The 18,716-nt window shown below is 32.6% G+C and overlaps 1 protein-coding gene across 5 annotated transcripts in view; it reads right to left on the reverse strand.

Annotated features, from left to right (window-relative positions):
- LOC136035168 (protein trapped in endoderm-1-like) overlaps window positions 1-7,781 on the reverse strand; it is a 63,628-nt gene extending 55,847 nt beyond the window's left edge. The window contains exon 1 of one of the 5 annotated variants that reach the window (XM_065716738.1): window positions 7,674-7,781. The gene's annotated coding sequence lies outside the window, so the exon portion shown is untranslated. Of the gene's footprint in view, window positions 1-2,645; window positions 2,669-3,291; window positions 3,422-5,453; window positions 5,474-7,606 lie in introns of those variants that run through there. The other 4 variants (XM_065716737.1, XM_065716741.1, XM_065716739.1 and 1 more) reach the window with 4 other exon arrangements.
- Window positions 7,782-18,716: the final 10,935 nt, after the last annotated feature.

Below are 18,716 nucleotides of genomic sequence, written 5' to 3' on the forward strand. Positions count from 1 at the left end.
CAGAGCCAACCTTGCTTTTTTAGCAGCCAGTCTCAAAGGCCTTTTCGTAGCTGGTTCAATACTATTATAAATCGGTTTAGTAAAATATTAAATAAAAAAACAAGTTTTTTGAAATGAAAGTAAGGAGCGACATTAAAACTTAAAACGAACAGAAATTACTCCGTATATGAAAAGGGCTTTTCCTCCTCGACACCCCGCTCTTTACGCTACAGTTTTTTATTGTTTTAAAAAGTAGAGTTGCGAGAAAGAATCGAACCTTAGCGCAAGGAGCGGGGTGTCGAGGAGGAAAAGCCCCTTTCATATACGGAGTAATTTCTGTTCGTTTTGAGTTTTAATATTGCTCCTTACTTTCATTTCAAAAAACTGGTTTGTTAATTTAATTTCTAAAGTTTTTGAATTAATGCATGTCTGATTTTGGCTCTCCGTACATAAATTATTAAAATGAAATTTTCATATTAATTCTTTTTTTGGCTAAATGGCTTTCTCTTAGTTTTGATCAGACGATTTTGAGAAATAAGGGGTGGGGAAGGAGGCCTAGTTCCCCTCCAATTTTTTGGTTACTTAAAAAGGCAACTAGATCTTTTAATTTTTAACGAACGTTTTTATTAGTAAAAAATATACGTAACTTAAGAATTAACTTACGTAACAAACTTTTATATTATTATATTTTTGATTATATATATGAGGGGGCTGGTCCCCTCTTTAATACCTCGTTCTTCACACTAAATCTTGTTTTGTCCCAATTCTTTAAGAATGACCCCTGAATCAGAAATTCCGTAGAATAAGTAGTTGAAATTGCTTAAAAAATTGTTAGCATAAAGAGCGAAGTATTTATCTCCTCCTAAATACCTCGCTCTTTATGCTAAAGTATTTTTAGAACCCCTCATATGCGTAATAATCTCTGTTCGTTTTAATGCTTCTCCTTACTTTCAATTGAAAAAACTTTTTCATTGTTTTTTTTTTCATTGTTTTTTTTTTTTTAATAGTAATGCTAGAAAATCCTGCGCCCTTTCCATTGAATTTATCTTCCCCCATGAAATATTCCTCCAAGGAAAGATCCTCCCATATAGCCCCTTCCCCTGAACCCCACACCCAAACCAAAAAAATCCCCCTGATAACGTCGGTACACTTCCCAGTAACCATTACTGTATGTAAGAAATTAAATAAAAAAACAAATTTTTTTGAATGAAAGTAAGGAGCGACATTAAAACTTGAAACGAACAGAAATTACTTCGTATATGAAAGGGGCTGATTCCTCATCAACGCCCCGCTCTTTACGCTAAAGTTTGACTCTTTGTTTCAATTCTTCTTTTTAAAACAGTAAAAAACTTTAGCGTAAAGAGCGGGGCGTTGATGAGGAAGCAGCCCCTTTCATATACGAAGTAATTTCTGTTCGTTTTAAGTTTTAATGTCGCTCCTTACTTTCATTCAAAAAAACTTGTTTTTTTTTTATTTAATTTCTGAACTTTTTTGAATCAATGCATATTTTGATTTTAACTCTCCGCAGAGGAATAATTAAGACTAAATTTGCATTTTTTTTTATTTTTTTTTTTGGCTAAATGGCTTTCTCTTAATTTTGATCGAATGATTTTGAGAAAAAAAGAGCGGGGGAGGAAGCCTAGTTGCCCTCCGATTTTCGGTTAATTAAAAGGGCAACTAGAACTTTTAATTTTTTACGAATCTTTTTATTAGTAAAAGATATACGTAACTTATAAATTAGCTTACGTAAAGAAATTTTGTATTCTCATGTTTTTATTACATATATGAGGGGGTTCGCCCCCTCGTCAGTACCTCGCTCTTTGCACTAAAGCTTAAATTTTGTCCCAAATCATTAAGAATGACCACTGAATCACAAAAGCCGCAGAATAAATAGTTGAAATTACTAAAAATACTTTAGAGTAAAGAGCGAGGTATTAGGAGGAGGTGAGCCCCTCATAGGGGTAATAATTTCTGTTCGTTTTAAGTTTTAATGCTGCTTTTTACTTCCAGCTGAAAAAAAACTTTTTCATATTTATTTTTTCATTGATTTTTTTTTAAGTAATGCTAGTAAATCCTGCGCTCCCTTCACGGAAATTTTCTTCCCGCATGACAAATTCCTCGATGGAAAGTTTCCCCAGCATATCCCCCTCTTCTCAACCCCTCTCCCAACCAAGTTGAGGATAGAAATTTCCAAGGGAAAAATTCTCCATGGGGGAATTTTTTGCAGCAACAACTTTCCACTGGGAATGGGAAAATTCCAAAAAAAGTTTTCCAAAAAGATTGTAAAAGTAAAAAATTTTACTATTTACAGAAAACAAATACAAAACAGTAGATATTTACATTTTGAATCAAACCACCCCCGGCGAGTTAAAAGATGTGTCGTAATATCTCTCGTCGATCGTGCCCTAAACATTTGTTCTGATTCCTACATCACAGCTGAACTAGACTTTATCAGGGACATACTTTTTGGAAATGGGTATCCTCCTTTATTTATTAATAATATAATTAACCTTAGAGTGAAAAGACACTCCCATAAAATCCACGATAATTTACCATGTGAGAATCCCGATAAGCCCCAAAACATAATTTACCTCCCATATATCCCAAAAATCCCTAGAAATCTTAAAAAAGTATGCACACAAAAATAATCTGTATGTTGTATTTACCAATAATTTGAAAATCATAAATCTCCTAAATTCTGGTAAAGATAAGCCTCCAGTTACTCGCCATAGAGGTGTCTATCAAATACCATGCGACTGTGGCAAATTCTATGTAGGGAAAACCCACCAGAATTTCGGGAAACGCCTACAACAACATAAGGATGATATCACCAAAGCTGTGAATTCTAATAATACTTCTGTTTCTTTTGATTCTGCTTTAAGCAGCCATGTTTTCGAAAATCTTAGCCACAAAATTCTTTTTGAAGAATCCGCCATTATTAGCAATGATCTAGGCATAAAGCAATTAGTTCTAGAAGCAATTGAAAGCAGACTTAAGATTAATAACAATATTTCCTTAAATAAGGATTAGGAGAATATTCACTGAATGCTCTATATACAAATTTAATTAAAAATGACCTTACGAAATATTATAAAAAAACCAATGGATATTAACACAGAACCTGTCACAGTTCAGTTCAGTTCAGTTCAGTTTATTAACATCAAAATAACAACAATGACTTTCTACCCCTACAAGGCTCCATGGCCCGTTACATAGGGGTTAAAACAAAAATAAGTACCAGATAAAGAGTCTCTTCTTAAAAAAACAACAACAAGAAATCCAATTAAATAATTTTGTGTTATTTTTACTTACCGCTTGCTCTTCGAAATTCAAATCCAAGTCCACACCATCTCCCACCATCACAAAATCACAAAAATTAAAATTAAATAAATAAACGTGCTCAAGCCTAGCATCTTGGGAAAAAGCCTAGCACACAAATAGACCTATAAGATCAGCAGCGAAAAGAGCTAGGCTGGCATTAAAAACGTGTTTTTAAATCATTTTCTTTCATTTCAATGAATTGCCTCGTTTCATCACAATTTATTTATCAGTCTTGGTTGAACTTCGCTGAGGTAAGGATGCTGGGAATGTTTTGAAAAACTGTTCATTTTAGTTTTATTGATTTTATTGTCTTGTAAGTTGTTTTTTCTTATTTGTATTGCTGAGGATGGCCCTTGGACATATGGCCGAAATATTCATTCTTATTTGTCTCCCACTGTCTTAAAAAATTCCCTATTGTTCTTCTTGTTTTTGGTGTTAGCAACATTAAACCTAAAAATAAATAAAGATTAATTAGGTATATGAGGGGACTCCCTCCTCAAAACCCCAATTTTTACGCTAAAGTTTGACAATTTGTCCCCATTCCTTTTTTAACTACTCCTGGAAAAGAACCGTTTAATTAGAATTAATTCAGAAAAAACTTTTTCCACAAAACAAGTCTTTCGAAGAAAAGTTAAGAGCTCCATTAAACCAAAAATGAGCAGAAATTAGGTCAAATAATCTTCCAAGTGTAAAACTACCACAAATCATTATCAATAAACAAATGAAACCTAAAAGGAACAGAAATTACAATAAATAATCAAGTCAAAATAAAAAAAAAACAAAAATTGATATGTGTATAGCTGATAACCCCGTGCCTTATCAAGACCAGAACATACTTTACTGAAAAATAAAATACATTTTAAATGTTTTCACTTTTTCACTCGAATAAATAAAAAATCATTTAAATCTATATTAATAAATATCAATATATGTAAGTTAAACAGACAATCCATGGTATTTTTTTTAGTAAAGTGCAAATTATGTTCTGGCCTTGAGAAGGTAGGGGGATTGCCAGCCCTAGTCATGTTAATTTTTGCTCGTTTTAAGTTTGACTCGGATATTTATTGTGGTAATTTTACGCTTGGACGATTATTCGAATTTATTTCTGCTCATTTTTGGTTAAATGGAGCTCTTTACTTTTCTTTGAAAAACCTTTTATTTTTAACAATTTTTAAAATTAATTTCTGTTCATTTTTTATTGAATGGTCTTTTTCCATGAAAAAAAAAAGATTTTATATCTTTCCGGTTTTTTCTCTATAAGAATCCATATTTTGGCTTGCTATTTCTATGTTGGGGAATTTTTTTCAGCAATTTTTAATCCTGGCACAAATAATAATGTTTAATTTCATTTTATACCACCTCCAGTTGGCCTGAAAAATAAAACTTTATTCTATTCTCAAGAAATTCTATTTATGCTCTTTGACAACCTTGATACGCTGACACTCTTTTGATTTATTTAAATTTTGAGAACAGAAGTAGTAATAGCAGTAGCCCCGAAAGTTCTAAGTTAAAACCCAGGTTGTCCTCGATATATTGCTGAGGTGTCTTATTCGCAACTACAGACACAGTGTCTTTTCATTTAGTTTTGAACCAATATTAATTTTTAAAGCATAATGGGCCAATGGCCTAATCGTGGGGGTTGACAAATCCAATATCCCTCGAGACACAGTTCTTGGACCGTTTTACAATGCTGAACAAAATGGCTGTCTCAAAATCTTTGACTGGATGTGTTTGGAAAATGAATGAGCTTGGGAGAAGGGCTGCTTGCCCCCAAACTCTTTTGACTCTTAAAAAGGGCACTAGAACTTTTATATTCTAATCGAGTAAGATCCTTTAAGAGTCTCTATAATATTTCTATTTATTATAGAGCCGTACTGCCTATGATATTGGCTGCCACAGTAGTATTATTGGCATTACTAGTAATATTTCCAAAAAGTTCGTGGTAACAAATTGGTAACGAACTGTAATTAAGGATCGACACGGCTCAATAGTAACTGAAATTCTAAAAACGGAATTTATATAAGTAGATATATCAAAAGAATCGGCTTATTATGCTGATTAAAAAATATATAAGATTCATTAAGCTTAGTGTTACGCATAAAATCTTACGAGCCTGAGAAAATTTGTCTTATCTTTAAAAAATAATAAAATACCATTTAGAAGTCAAAGGATTTTCATGAAAGTCACACCATCAGATTCAGCATATCAGAGAACCCTACTGGAAAGGTTTCAAGCTTCTATCTGCAAAAATGTGGACTTTTGTATGCTTTGCCAGAAGAAACATCACGGATGCGTGTTTATTATTTTTTTTTCCAGGGGTGATCGTGTCGAACCAATGGTCTTAGAGCATTGGGAGATGACTCATTTGAACGGAAATTAGAAGTTCTTGCGTTCTCTGCAACAGAGCAAAAGACTGGAGCCTCCTGTTTTTTCTCTAATTTCCTAAAAAGTTTCGGGAAATTTGATTACAATTTTGAAGCATAATTTGAAAGGTTCCAACGCTATGACTTTGGAAAAAAACATGACCCTCCCCCCAACCCATTCTCAGTGAATAAGTCTTTAAGTTATAAAATTTTGCCATTGTTAATGCATAGTTTTTTCTCTTTTCGGAGGGGGGGAGTGTGCATATATTTTGGGTCGATTTAGTGCTTGAGGTGGGCTCCGATGGTGATAGTTTTCCTTAGAAAGGGATATTCCCGAGGGTGAACTTTCCAGAGGAAATTTCCACTGGGGGGATTTGACACAATTCATATACAAAATAGCTTTTATTTGTCTTACTTTCTCTTTTCCAACTGAATTTTACATGTGGAAATGTTCGAGGGGAATAGTTCGGGGGAAATTTTCAGCGTGTTTTGAAATACGAGAAAAAATTTCCATGGAAGGGAGGATTTCATGAGCGATCGGAAAAACGATTAAAGTCTTTTTTCAAACGAAAGTGTCCTAACGACAGTTTTTCAGGCTGAATCGTCTGCAAGAATATTTACTGAAAGGGATTTTCAGCGACGATGGAATATTCCGCAAGGAATTTTACGGAGGTGGGGGGGGGGGGTAATTTTCATGGGCGGAAAATTCCACGTGGAATTTTACTGTGAAGGGGGGAATTTTCCACAGAGGGTGATCCAGATTTACCGGGATTATTTAAAAGACGATCAGAAATTAGATTTAAAAAACAATCTATTTCAGCTAAAATTAAGGAGCAGCATTAAAATTCAAAACAAACAGAAACTATTCCATATATGAAGGGGTTGCCCCTCCTCAATACCTTGCTCTTTACGCTAAAGTGTTACCGTTTGTCCCAATTTTTAAGTTATAGGCCTACTCCTGAAACACGGGGGCCGTTTAGTTAGAATGGGAAGCTTTTTAAATGTGCTAAGAAAGTTCTTAAAAGCTTTTTATAAGATTCCTAAAAGTCTTTTGGCGCAATTTTGGGCTCCCAAACAGTTTACATTTTTAGATTTTTTATATAGGCATTATGAACCAATTACTGATTACGAATAAGTAGACTACAAAAAATGGTGCAAAACAATATTATCAGCAACCCTTTGGGTATAGCTTAGGGCTATATGAACGTATTGAAGGGGGAGGGGCTAATATATGGTTAAACTGGAAGCAACTCTGAAAATTCAATAAAATAAAGATTTATCCTATAATAAGTAATGATATAGTCTTTTTATTATAACGTTCAAATTAATACAAGGGATAGGCTAAACTACACTTTCTGGGACCCCATTTTGTTGTTTTTTGCGGGGTGGCCTAAACCTAGAATTATTATATTAGGTTCATCATGACCCCAGAATTTCCGACTGTAATTTGAACTTGTTCAAAGGTCAATATCAGGACCCCTAACACTGGCTTCATATTTCTAGGCTTTTTTATTATTACTATTAGGCTTTATGAATCAAGTATTGATAACGAATAAGTACAGAAAATAGATCAAAACAATAAAATCAGCAAACCTTTGGATATAGCTTAGGGCTATATCTACGTATTAGGAGGGGGGTTTGAATTCAGTTAAACTGCATACAACTCTGATATTTCATAAAAAGCTTACAAGTAGTATTTATATTATAATGAAGCACTAAATGAAGCAATTATGTAATTTTTTTATTATAACGTTAAAATCAATATTAGGAAAAAACTGCCCTTTTACAAAAATGAATTAAAATATACTGGCTCTAGAAATAATATAGCGAAAAGTTATTTGTAATTAATCTTCTGTAATGCAGTAACAGGTAAATAGTTCAAAAAATTATTTTAATATCATCAAGCAGATATTTAAATATCCATGCATACCAGAGCATCTTACCACATAAATTCGTGAATATTCTAATTCATGACACAAGTCAAAATTTATTTGGTCTTATAAGACTCACTTGTTAAAAATAAGCATAAATGGAGAAAACAATTCACAAATCCCAGAAAAGAGAATTGAATTTTGTCACGCTACTAAAGTTTCTTATCTGGAATTTCCAGGATGGAGTAGGCGGGGCTGGCGTGAGGTTTAGGGTTTCTCGCTCATAAGGAAATGATCATTTGCTTTGCTGACGATGCGGGCCCTTGAAATGACTGTAAAATGATACCCCCCTAAATTAGAAGAGATCAGAATGTATTGTAATATTTGCTTGACATGAAAGTCATTGAAGGGTTTTATGGATAAAGTCAGAAGTTAAATCGTTTGAAGCCGAAGAGGGAGAAATGCAAATTACTTCATGTGTTGGTATCGGTAATGTTAGCAAAGGAAAGAAGGGAAATAAATCACCCCGTGCTTGTCATTCAGGCCCAGCCTCTTCAAGGCATTTTTAAGATGGCCCCTTATTTCGATAGGTTTTCTATACAGAGACTATTGAGATAGTCGAAAAATAGACTTACCTTTAGAGCTAGAATATTACCCTGAATTTACTAGAATATTACCCATGAATTACCAGAATACTGTAACATTCATTTACGCCAGAAATTAACTGTGCCCCCCCCCCCTTAAAGGTCAAATCTATGAGCTGAAATTTATCAATTTTTTAATTAATTAATGATAAAATTTATCAATTTTTTGATAAAGATATGTCAATCTTTTTCAAAGCAATTTAACGATTTATCAATTTATCGAAATTCATATCATATATATTCCAGATTGTATATTTGACCATTAGGGAGGTAAAGGTTGTTAAATAAATTATAAACAGAAATGAATGGTATATTTGCGTTCAGGATGAAATTCTGATTCTACAAGTGTGTGTATTTTTTAGGTATCTCAATAATCTGTAAATCAGAAATTTAAACATGTATTTAGTTTTTCAATTGTTACCTCTCAAGAATACATCCCTCGTCTTTAGGGGTACGGATTAATGAGAATGATTTTATGCAAGGGCGTAATTACTATCCCTGTATTTTGATAAACACCCTTTTGTAAATGTAAGGGAGAATTAGAAAAAAATACCCCTCCGGGTTTCAAAAGATGGCTTTTCAGTCTTCATTAACAAAAAGAATTAAAGGAATTTTTTTTCTTTTTTTTTTAATCTTGGAGCTCACATGTTCGTGAATCAGTGCCGATGTGTCCTTCCCTGAAAATAGTCTTATGCGTAAACCTGAATGGTCAAATTGAATGGCCAAGTTTGACTCTTTCTCTTAACTCTATTTTTAAAACAGTAAGAAACTTTAGCGTAAAGAGCGGGGCGTTGAGGAGGAAAAGCCCCTTTCATATACGGAGTAATTTCTGTTCGTTTTAAGTTTTAATGTTGCTCCTTACTTTCATTTAAAAAAACTCATTTAAATAGTCATATACGGAGTAATTTCTGTTCGTTTTAAGTTTTAATGTTGCTCCTTACTTTCATTTAAAAAAACTTGTTTTTTTTATTTAATTTCTGGACGATTTGAATTATTGCATGTTTTTATCTTGACTCTTCGCACATAAATAATTAAAACGAAATTTGCATATTAATGAATTGCAATTAATCGGAAGATTTTGAGAAAAGAGGAGCGAGAGAGGAGGCTTAGTTGCCCTCCAAGTTTTTGATTACTTAAAAAAGCAGCAAGAATTTTTGATTTTTAACAAACGTTTTCATTGGTAAAAAATATATGTAACTTACGAATTAACTTACGTAACGAACTTCTATATTCGTATGTTTCTATTGCGTATATGAGGGAGTTCAACCTTCGTCGCTTTTTACACTAAAGCTTAGATTTTGTCCCAATTCCTTAAGAATGACCTCTGAATCACAAGGGCCGTAGAATAAATAGTTGAAATTACTAAAAATACTTTAGTATAACGAGGAGGTAAACCTCTCATATGCGTAATAATTTTTGTTCGTTTTGAGTTATAATGCTGCTCCTTACTTTCAGTACAAAAAACTTTTCATATTTATTTTTCCATTGTTTTTTTCAAATAATGCTAGAAAATCTTGCGCCCCTTCATTGAAATTCTCTTCCCCCATGAGAAGTTTGACTTTTGGGAAAAATGAGCGTGGGAGGGGGCCTAGGTGCCCTCCAATTTTTGGGTCACTTAAAAAGGGCACTAGAACTTTTAATTTCCGTTAGAATGAGCCCTCTCGTGACATTCTAGGACTAGTCAGTCGATACGATCACCCCTGGAAAAAAAAAAAAAACAATAAACGCGCATCCGTGATCTGTCTTCTGGCAAAAATGCGAAATTCCACATTTTTGTAGATAGGAGCTTGTAGATAGGATTAGGAGCTTGTAGATAGCTTGTAGATAGGATTGTAGATAGGAGCATTTTGTAGATAGGAGCTTGAAACTTCTAGAACAGTGTGTTCTTTTATACGCTGAATCTGATGGTGTGATTTTCGTTAAGATTGTATGACTTTTAGGGGGTGTTTCCCCCTGTTTTCTAAAATGCGTCAAATTTTCTCAGGCTCGTAACTTTTGATAGGCATAACTGATCTTGATAAAACTTATATATTTAAAATCAGCATTAAATTGCGATTCTTTTGATGTAATTATTGGTATCAAAATTCCATTTTTTAGAGTTTGAGCCGGGTCGCTCCTTACTACAGTTCGTTACCACGAACTGTTTGATTCATGGCATACGAAAGTTTAGCAAAAGCGGAAAAGTTTCGTCAAGGTCCCTTCCGAAGATTGCTTTTTATTGAAAAATCTTGTTTATTTGTTTTGTTACATTTCATGTAACTGTATATTTTTGTGACCACGAGACTTTTGCTAACGCTGAGAAAGCGGTTAATATTTCAAATGTTTTAAAGGTAATGAAAAAAGTATGTCAAATAAAGGTAAAGTGTATAAAAGTAAAAAAAAATTAAGTATCTTCCTTACATTCAGTTGAAAAACAGTGGCGTAATTTCGTCAAAATCCTAGGGGGTTCGGGGTGGGGAGTTGTAGCTAATTTTCCCAAATGAAGTGAAAATGACAGTAAATTCGGAAAAATGATTAATGTATTACCAAAAAGGCGAAGAAGCACTAAGGAAAACTGACCTTTTTCTCTGGATACTTGGATTATGCAGGCCTATCTTAGTTGTAACAAAATTTCTTGCAGAAACAAAATTTCAGCTAGGGGGTACACTGAGGTCGCAGGGAGGGGGCAAACTTGGATCAGGAAATCACATCATATATATTAAACATTGCGGAGAACCTAATTGTGGATGTTTAAAGTTCTTATCTACAAAATCGTTGAATTCTGTGTTTTTGCCAGAAGAAAGGTTATGGATACGTGTTTATTTGTTTGGTTGGTTGGTTGCCATTCCAGGGGTGTTCGTATCAAACCAAGGGTCCTAGAAGATAGGAAGAGGTCTCGTTTGAACAGGCATTGAAAGGTCTAGTGTCCTTTTGAGGTGGCCCGAAAGATTGGATGATCAAATAGCCCCCTCCACACTTCTGATTTCCCCTATTTTGATATAGTCATTTGGTTAAGCATAGTTAAAAGTTCCAGCAACTATAGCATCAACCAGCAACTCGGTTATATATATCAAAGAATTTTGTCAAAATTCTTTATGACAGACTACTCAGACACAAGGGCCAATTTGAATAAAATTTGTTTTAAAGATCGTTAAGACTCCTTAGCTTAAAGATCAAAAATTGAGGAAGAGGCAGCCCTCTTACTTACGCAATGGTATCCGTTCGTTTAAGTTCTATCAGTCTCTCTATCTGCTCACTTTTGTTATTACCTGTATTGAGCCTCTGTGCTTTTACCACGGTTAAAGAACATCCGAGAAACAGGAGATTGTGTAAACTGTTAAAATTACAGAAAGAAAATTACTCAGAACTCCTGGGTTTTAAAACCAAGATTAGGGCATTGTTTCCCTAGATTTTAAGAGAGATATGGATACTCTAACTAGGTTTTCCGAATGATAATGTGTAGTCCTATCGTTATTCAAAGTTACTAGTTTTCAAAAAAAAATTAGCTTCGAAGCTGAAATGGCTTACTTAGACAAAATGTAGGAAAGTCACAATATCAACGAAACAGAAAAAGTCACAGTCAGCTACAGATTTTAAAAGATTCAACAGAAAGTCACAGAAGGATGTTGCTTTTGGAAAACATGTGTCAGGTGCAGTTCTCAAGAAATTAACATCTTTCTATCCATTTTGGAAAAAAAATTCTGACCTCATCTTAAAAAAAATCTTCTACCAAAGGGTTTATGTGTCATGACAACTTAGGAAATTATTTTTAAGTGAGCGCAACAATTTTTCATGTAATAAAGTTCGTCCCATCTTGTGTACTTTTCATAACATTGCTCGATTCAAAATACAATTGTTTGTCAAAAATACATTTTTAAAATTGTCAAAAATATTTTTAAATCAATTATTTAAATATTTATAATTGTCAAAAATTTTAAATTAAAAATTGTCAAAAACACACTTGACAAAAATACTCGATTAAAATACAAGAGACACAAAAAAAAAAAAAAAATCAGAAAACACCCGAGAAAATCGGAATTTCCTAAAATTAATTTAACATTTTTTCCATTAAATAAGTTTATCACTGAAAAGCAAGGAGCTCCATTAAATGAAAAATGAGCAAAAATAAAGTCCAATGATCTTCCAAGCGTAAAACTACCACAGATCACTATCAATAAATAAGTGAAATTCAAAACGAATAGAAATTAGAATAAATGCCCGAGTCAAACTTAAAACGAGCAAAAATTAACATGAGTGGGATTGATAATATTTACGCCATCTCAAGACCAGAACGTAGTTTGCACTTTAGTGAAAACAAAATAGTTAAAAATTATTTTTCACTTTTTTGAGTTTAATAAATAAAAGATTATTAAGACTTTCAGAAATAAATATAATTATATGTGTATTAAAGTGCCATTCCATGATCATTTGTTCATTCTGGCGTACGATTGTTTTGGTACTGAGAAGGCATAGAATTGTCAACCCTACTCATGTTAATTTTTGCTCATTTGGGGTTTGACTCGATTTTTCATTTTAATTTCTGATCGTTTTGGATTTATTTTTATGCTTTGAAGATTATTCGACTTTTTTCTTTTCATTTTCGGTTTAATGAAGCTCTTTACTTTTAATTGAAAAACTTGCTTTGTGTAAAATAGTTTTAAAATTAGTTTCTGTTCGTTTTACGTTGATATAGTCTTTTTCAAGGAGAAAATCTTTATCTTTTCGTTTTTTCTATAAGAATCCATAGTTTGGCTTTCTATTCTTATGTTAAGGTACTTTTAAACAATTTTTTATCCTAACACAAATCATATGGTTTAATTTAGTTTTACGCTCAAGTTGACCTGAAACTTACCGTTCTCAGGAAATTAAATCTTTGACATCCTGGTTACATTTATATTCTTGATGTATTTAAATTGCAAGAGCCGAAGTAGTAATAGTAGTAGCCCTAAAAGTTTTGAGTTTTCACTGTTTGAGCATAAACTGTGGATAGTTGATATACCCAATATTCCTATAGACATAGTTACTGGAGCATTCAACATTTCTGAACAAAAGTAGGTGTCTCAAAATTTGGTTGGATGAGTTTGGGAAATAAAGGGGCTTGGTTGGAGGACTGCTTGCCCTTCAATCACTTTTGACTCTTGAAAAGGTCACTAGAACTTTTAATTTCCAGTCAAATTTGTTTCTTTAAGAGCTGCAATGATATTGCTAGCTATAAAAGAGTGGCACTGTCTATATTATTGTTTATATACCCTTTTGAATACCTGCATATATATATATATATATATATATATATATATATATATATATATATATATATATATATATATATATATATATATATATATATATATATATATATATGCATATACCCTTTTGAATACCTGCATATATATATATATATATATATATATATATATATATATATATATATATATATATATATATATATATATATATATATATATATATTATATATATATATATATATATATATATATATATATATATATATATAGTTTTTTATTAGTTACAGTAACTGTGCTGGTAGTACTAATAGTATACACATAATGCCTTCTGGCTAGTCCAAAATCCCTGACAACTGGCTAGACCCTAAAAGACCCTACAAGGTCGAGCTCAATAATGTAAGCCGTTCTTGAGATATTGCTTTGTCACCTTTTTCAAAATCTGCATTCTCATAATTCATTTTGCTTTAGTTCAACATCCACCTATATTTAGTCCTGTACTTGATCTGCTATCTTCTGTCAAGCTTAGGAAATCTGACAATAGGGTTAAATATAATATAATTTAGTTTTTCTTACCCTTACTTTTTCATCGAGGCCTTGAGTTGGATGCACGGCTTGCTTATATTCTCCCTGATATACTGTAAAAAAAAGTTCTTAAGATATTGCTTTGTCACCTTTTTCAAAATCTGCATTCTCATAATTCATTTTGCTTTAGTTCAACATCCACCTATATTTAGTCCTGTACTTGATCTGCTATCTTCTGTCAAGCTTAGGAAATCTGACAATAGGGTTAAATATAATATAATTTAGTTTTTCTTACCCTTACTTTTTCATCGAGGCCTTGAGTTGGATGCACGGCTTGCTTATATTCTCCCTGATATACTGTAAAAAAAAGTTCTTAAGATATCGCTTTGTCACCTTTTTCAAAATCTGCATTCTCATAATTCATTTTGCTTTAGTTCAACATCCACCTATATTTAGTCCTGTACTTGATCTGCTATCTTCTGTCAAGCTTAGAAAATCTGACAATAGGGTTAAATATAATATAATTTAGTTTTTCTTACCCTTACTTTTTCATCGAGGCCTTGAGTTGGATGCACGGCTTGCTTATATTCTCCCTGATATACTGTAAAAAAAAGTTCTTAAGATATTGCTTTGTCACCTTTTTCAAAATCTGCATTCTCATAATTCATTTTGCTTTAGTTCAACATCCACCTATATTTAGTCCTGTACTTGATCTGCTATCTTCTGTCAAGCTTAGGTAATCTGACAATAGGGTTAAATATAATATAATTTAGTTTTTCTTACCCTTACTTTTTCATCGAGGCCTTGAGTTGGATGCACGGCTTGCTTATATTCTCCCTGATATATTGTAAAAAAAAGTTCTTAAGATATTGCTTTGTCACCTTTTTCAAAATCTGAATTCTCATAATTCATTTTGCTTTAGTTCAACATCCACCTATATTTAGTCCTGTACTTGATCTGCTATCTTCTGTCAAGCTTAGGAAATCTGACAATAGGGTTAAATATAATATAATTTAGTTTTTCTTACCCTTACTTTTTCATCGAGGCCTTGAGTTGGATGCACGGCTTGCTTATATTCTCCCTGATATACTGTAAAAAAAAAATAATAAAATAAAGACAAATTAGTCCTACTTTAAAAAAAAGCTTACTAGATCCCTGCCTAAGCCACTATTTGACTTGGACCAATATTAAAGAAAACATGCTAAAAGAAAAGATATGTAGATTTAACTTCGCAAAGTAGATTTGACTAATTGTTATTACAGTTTGTACCTAACTTTTCCATGTCAATATAGTATTTTTTGTTATTTTTTCAGTTTTCCCCTCTTATAACTTAAACAAAAAATGATGTTAAGAAAATTACATTATATTTGCTGAGCTGGGGAAATTTCAAAATTACTTGAATTTTAGTACTTTTAGTTTCCAACAGCTCATGGTAGCAAACTGTAAGCAAGGAGTGACCCAGCTCAATAGTACCCAAAACTCAGAAAAAAATAAATTTTTTTTACCAATACATATATCAAAATAATTGGCTTATTATGCTGATTTCAAATATATAAATTTCATTAAGTTTAGCCTTCCCCCAAAGCTCTATCTTAATAACTTTAACTTGGGTAGTAGTAACAGTTGTAGTAGAAGTATTAATATTAGTAGCAGTATGAATTAAATAAAATAAAACAAGTTTTTTTAACTGAAAGTAAGGAGTGATATTAAAACTTAAAACAAACAGAAATTACTCCGTGTATGAAAGGGACTGTTCCCTCCTCAACATCCTGCTCTTTTTGCTAAAGTTTGACTCTTTCTCTAAACTCTACTTTTTAAAACAGTAAGGGAACAGGGGGAATTGAGGAGGGAACAGTCCCTTTCATATACCAAGTAATTTCTGTTCGTTTTAAGTTTTAATATTGCTCCTTACTTTCAGTTGCAAAAACTTATCTTTTTTTATTCAATTTCTGAACATTTTTGAATTAATGCATGTTTTGATTTTGGCTCTCCACACATGAATAATTAAAACGAAATTTGCGTATTAATTTATTTTTGTGGCTAAATGGCTTCCTCGTAGTTTTGGTCAGACAATTTTGAGTCCACAAAATACTTTTTTGAAGAATCCGCCATTATTAGCAATGAATCTAGGCATAAAGCAAGTAGTTCAAGAAGCTAAAAAAACAAAATAAAAAATTCCCTATTGTTCTTCTTGTTTTTAGTGTTTCCAACTTAATATCCAAGTCTATTCTTGAGATACACTGTTTTGACAATGTGTATGAAACATAGTTGCATTTGATTTAGTCCAGATTTCCCCTCAATACTTTAAATACAGTAGTGTAGTAGTAGCAGTAGTAGTAGTGGTGGTAGTAGTAGTGGTAGTTGTATTAGTAGCAGTAGCATGCAAATATTACCTTTTTGATTAACTGGTCAACACCCTTCTCATTTCCTGGAAGTTTGAAATGAATATACTCTGTCATTCCTGAGATGAGCCCTTTTGACAACCCGTATATACATAACGTGCTTTGATTTAGTTTGACACTCCCTTCAACTTTCTCTGAAAGTCTCTATTGAATTCCTTTTGTCTTTTTTGGAAATAATAATAATTTTTATGGAAATTCAATAACACATGCTAAATGTTCTTGAAGTGGTAGCAGTAGTAGTGGCGATAGTTTTAGCACTAGTAGTAGCATGCAAATATTAACTTTTTGTTCAATAGGTCGTCTCCCTTGTCATTTCTTAAAAGTTCAAAATTAATATAATCATTCATTCCTGACTAAAGCCCTGTTGACAACCCATATACACATAAGGTTTTTTTTTATTTAGTTCAATACTTCCTTCATAATTCTCTGAAAGACTAACCTGAATACTCTTTGTCTTTTTAGAAAGTAATAATAATTTTTTATGGAAAGTCAATAAAATACGCCATATGTCAACCATGAACAAATGTCTAACTTACTGTCCTTGCCCTTATGGCTGTGGGGGGTTGGTATCTCCAAAAGCATTATCTCTAGAATTTTCAACAATGCTGAAGAAAATAGACTTCTCAAAAATTGTGATTGGATGTTTGTTTTGGGAAATGATGGGTGCGGAGGGGGACTTGTTGCCCTCAAATCACTTTTTAACTCTTAAGAAGGGCACTATAGCTTCCATTTTCCAACCAAATGCCCCATCCAAATTTTGTATGACCATCAATCCCATCAAAACCTTATACATCCCCATGGCATAACTTACAACCTTCGCCCCAGGAATCTGATTGGTTGCATGAACCTTTGAGGCATAAATAATGACGAAGACCACGCTGTCTTTTCATAATAAAAATACAGAAGAGAGAATAATGAGGACTTTTTATTCCCAAGACAGTGAATGAACAAAACCTATTTGAATGTTTTGGCCCTAAATCTAAGGGCCGTCTTCAGCAAAGAAAATAACAAACAATAACACACTTACAATGAAAGTTCCTGGTGAAAAATCGATATTTTTAAATAAATTTTTTAAATAAATAGCCTAGGCATCATTACTTCGTAACGAAAAGTTCAGCCAAGACTGTGAGATAAAAGCTAACATTTTACAAGCTAAAAAGGTTCATTCATCTCACTAACTGTATTTATTAAAAATTGGAATAATTTCTTATTGCGATGTTTGCCTTCTCTGCAGCTAACCTTGTTGTTCTTTTGGGATTGGGCTTGTTTTTATTGGTTCCTATTTCTGTTTTATTTTGAATTAGATTATTTCTATAACTAATTTTGTGTATATATGGTTGAGTGTGGTTTCACCCAAGTCTCTTTTTAGGGATGTATCATTATTTAAGTTTAGTTTGATTTCGATTGCCTCACAGACAGTGTGTTTGATTCCTAGGTAATTAGAATTGTTTCAGCAAATGGAACATAATGGTTTGGATTTTCAAAAATATGATTGCTTAAAGCCGAATCGAAAGATATGGAGCTATTTTTAGATTTTAATGCCTTTTCAGTACTTTCTTTGTGTTGCTGCAATCTTGTTCCTAAATTTTGGTGGGTATGACCAATGTAATAATTTCCACAATTACATGGTATTTGATATACCCCTCTTAGACGAGTAACTGGTTTGTTATCCTTACCAGAATTGAGAAGACTTGTTATGCTTAGATTGCTTGTGAAGACAACATGTAAATTATTTTTTAAACAAAAGTTTTTCAGTTTTGAAGTAATTTTCGGAATATAAGGTAGGTAAAGCGTGCTTGTGGGTTTATTCGAATCGTTTACTGGTGTGGGATTTAAGGCTTTAGAAGAATATATCTTTAATCTTTGAGCAATAACAGTATTTATGAGAGAAATTGGGTACCCGTTGCCAAAAATTGTGTCTGTAATAAAATTTAATTATTTTTTAATATACGGCTCTGGATAGATATTAAGTACTCTATCTACAAGAGATATTACAATGCCTCTTTTGACCTGATGAGGATGGTTAGATTTGAAGTGAAGGTATCTATTATTATGTGTAGGTTTTCTGCAAACCGTAAAATCAAGTTTATTTCACACTTTTTTCCATCTGTTTTGGTTTCTAGAGTGAATTGCAGGTTTCTATCGTAAGTATTTAAATGTTCTAGAAAACCTTTAAGTTCACTTTCGCCATAATTCAAAACTGAAATTAACTCGTCCATGAAGCGTCCCCAAAACACATGATTAAGAAAATACGAATCCAGTGCCCAGGGCCTGATAGAGGTGATCCCATAGGAAGGCCCCTTACCTCTTTGTAATATGAATCTCGTAACTGGAAGTAGCATTGAATATTTGTTACATGATTTAACCAAATGCATGAGAACATCTATGT

The sequence above is a fragment of the Artemia franciscana genome, chromosome 14 (assembly GCF_032884065.1).
Source record: "Artemia franciscana chromosome 14, ASM3288406v1, whole genome shotgun sequence".
In the NCBI taxonomy this organism is placed as follows: domain Eukaryota; kingdom Metazoa; phylum Arthropoda; class Branchiopoda; order Anostraca; family Artemiidae; genus Artemia; species Artemia franciscana.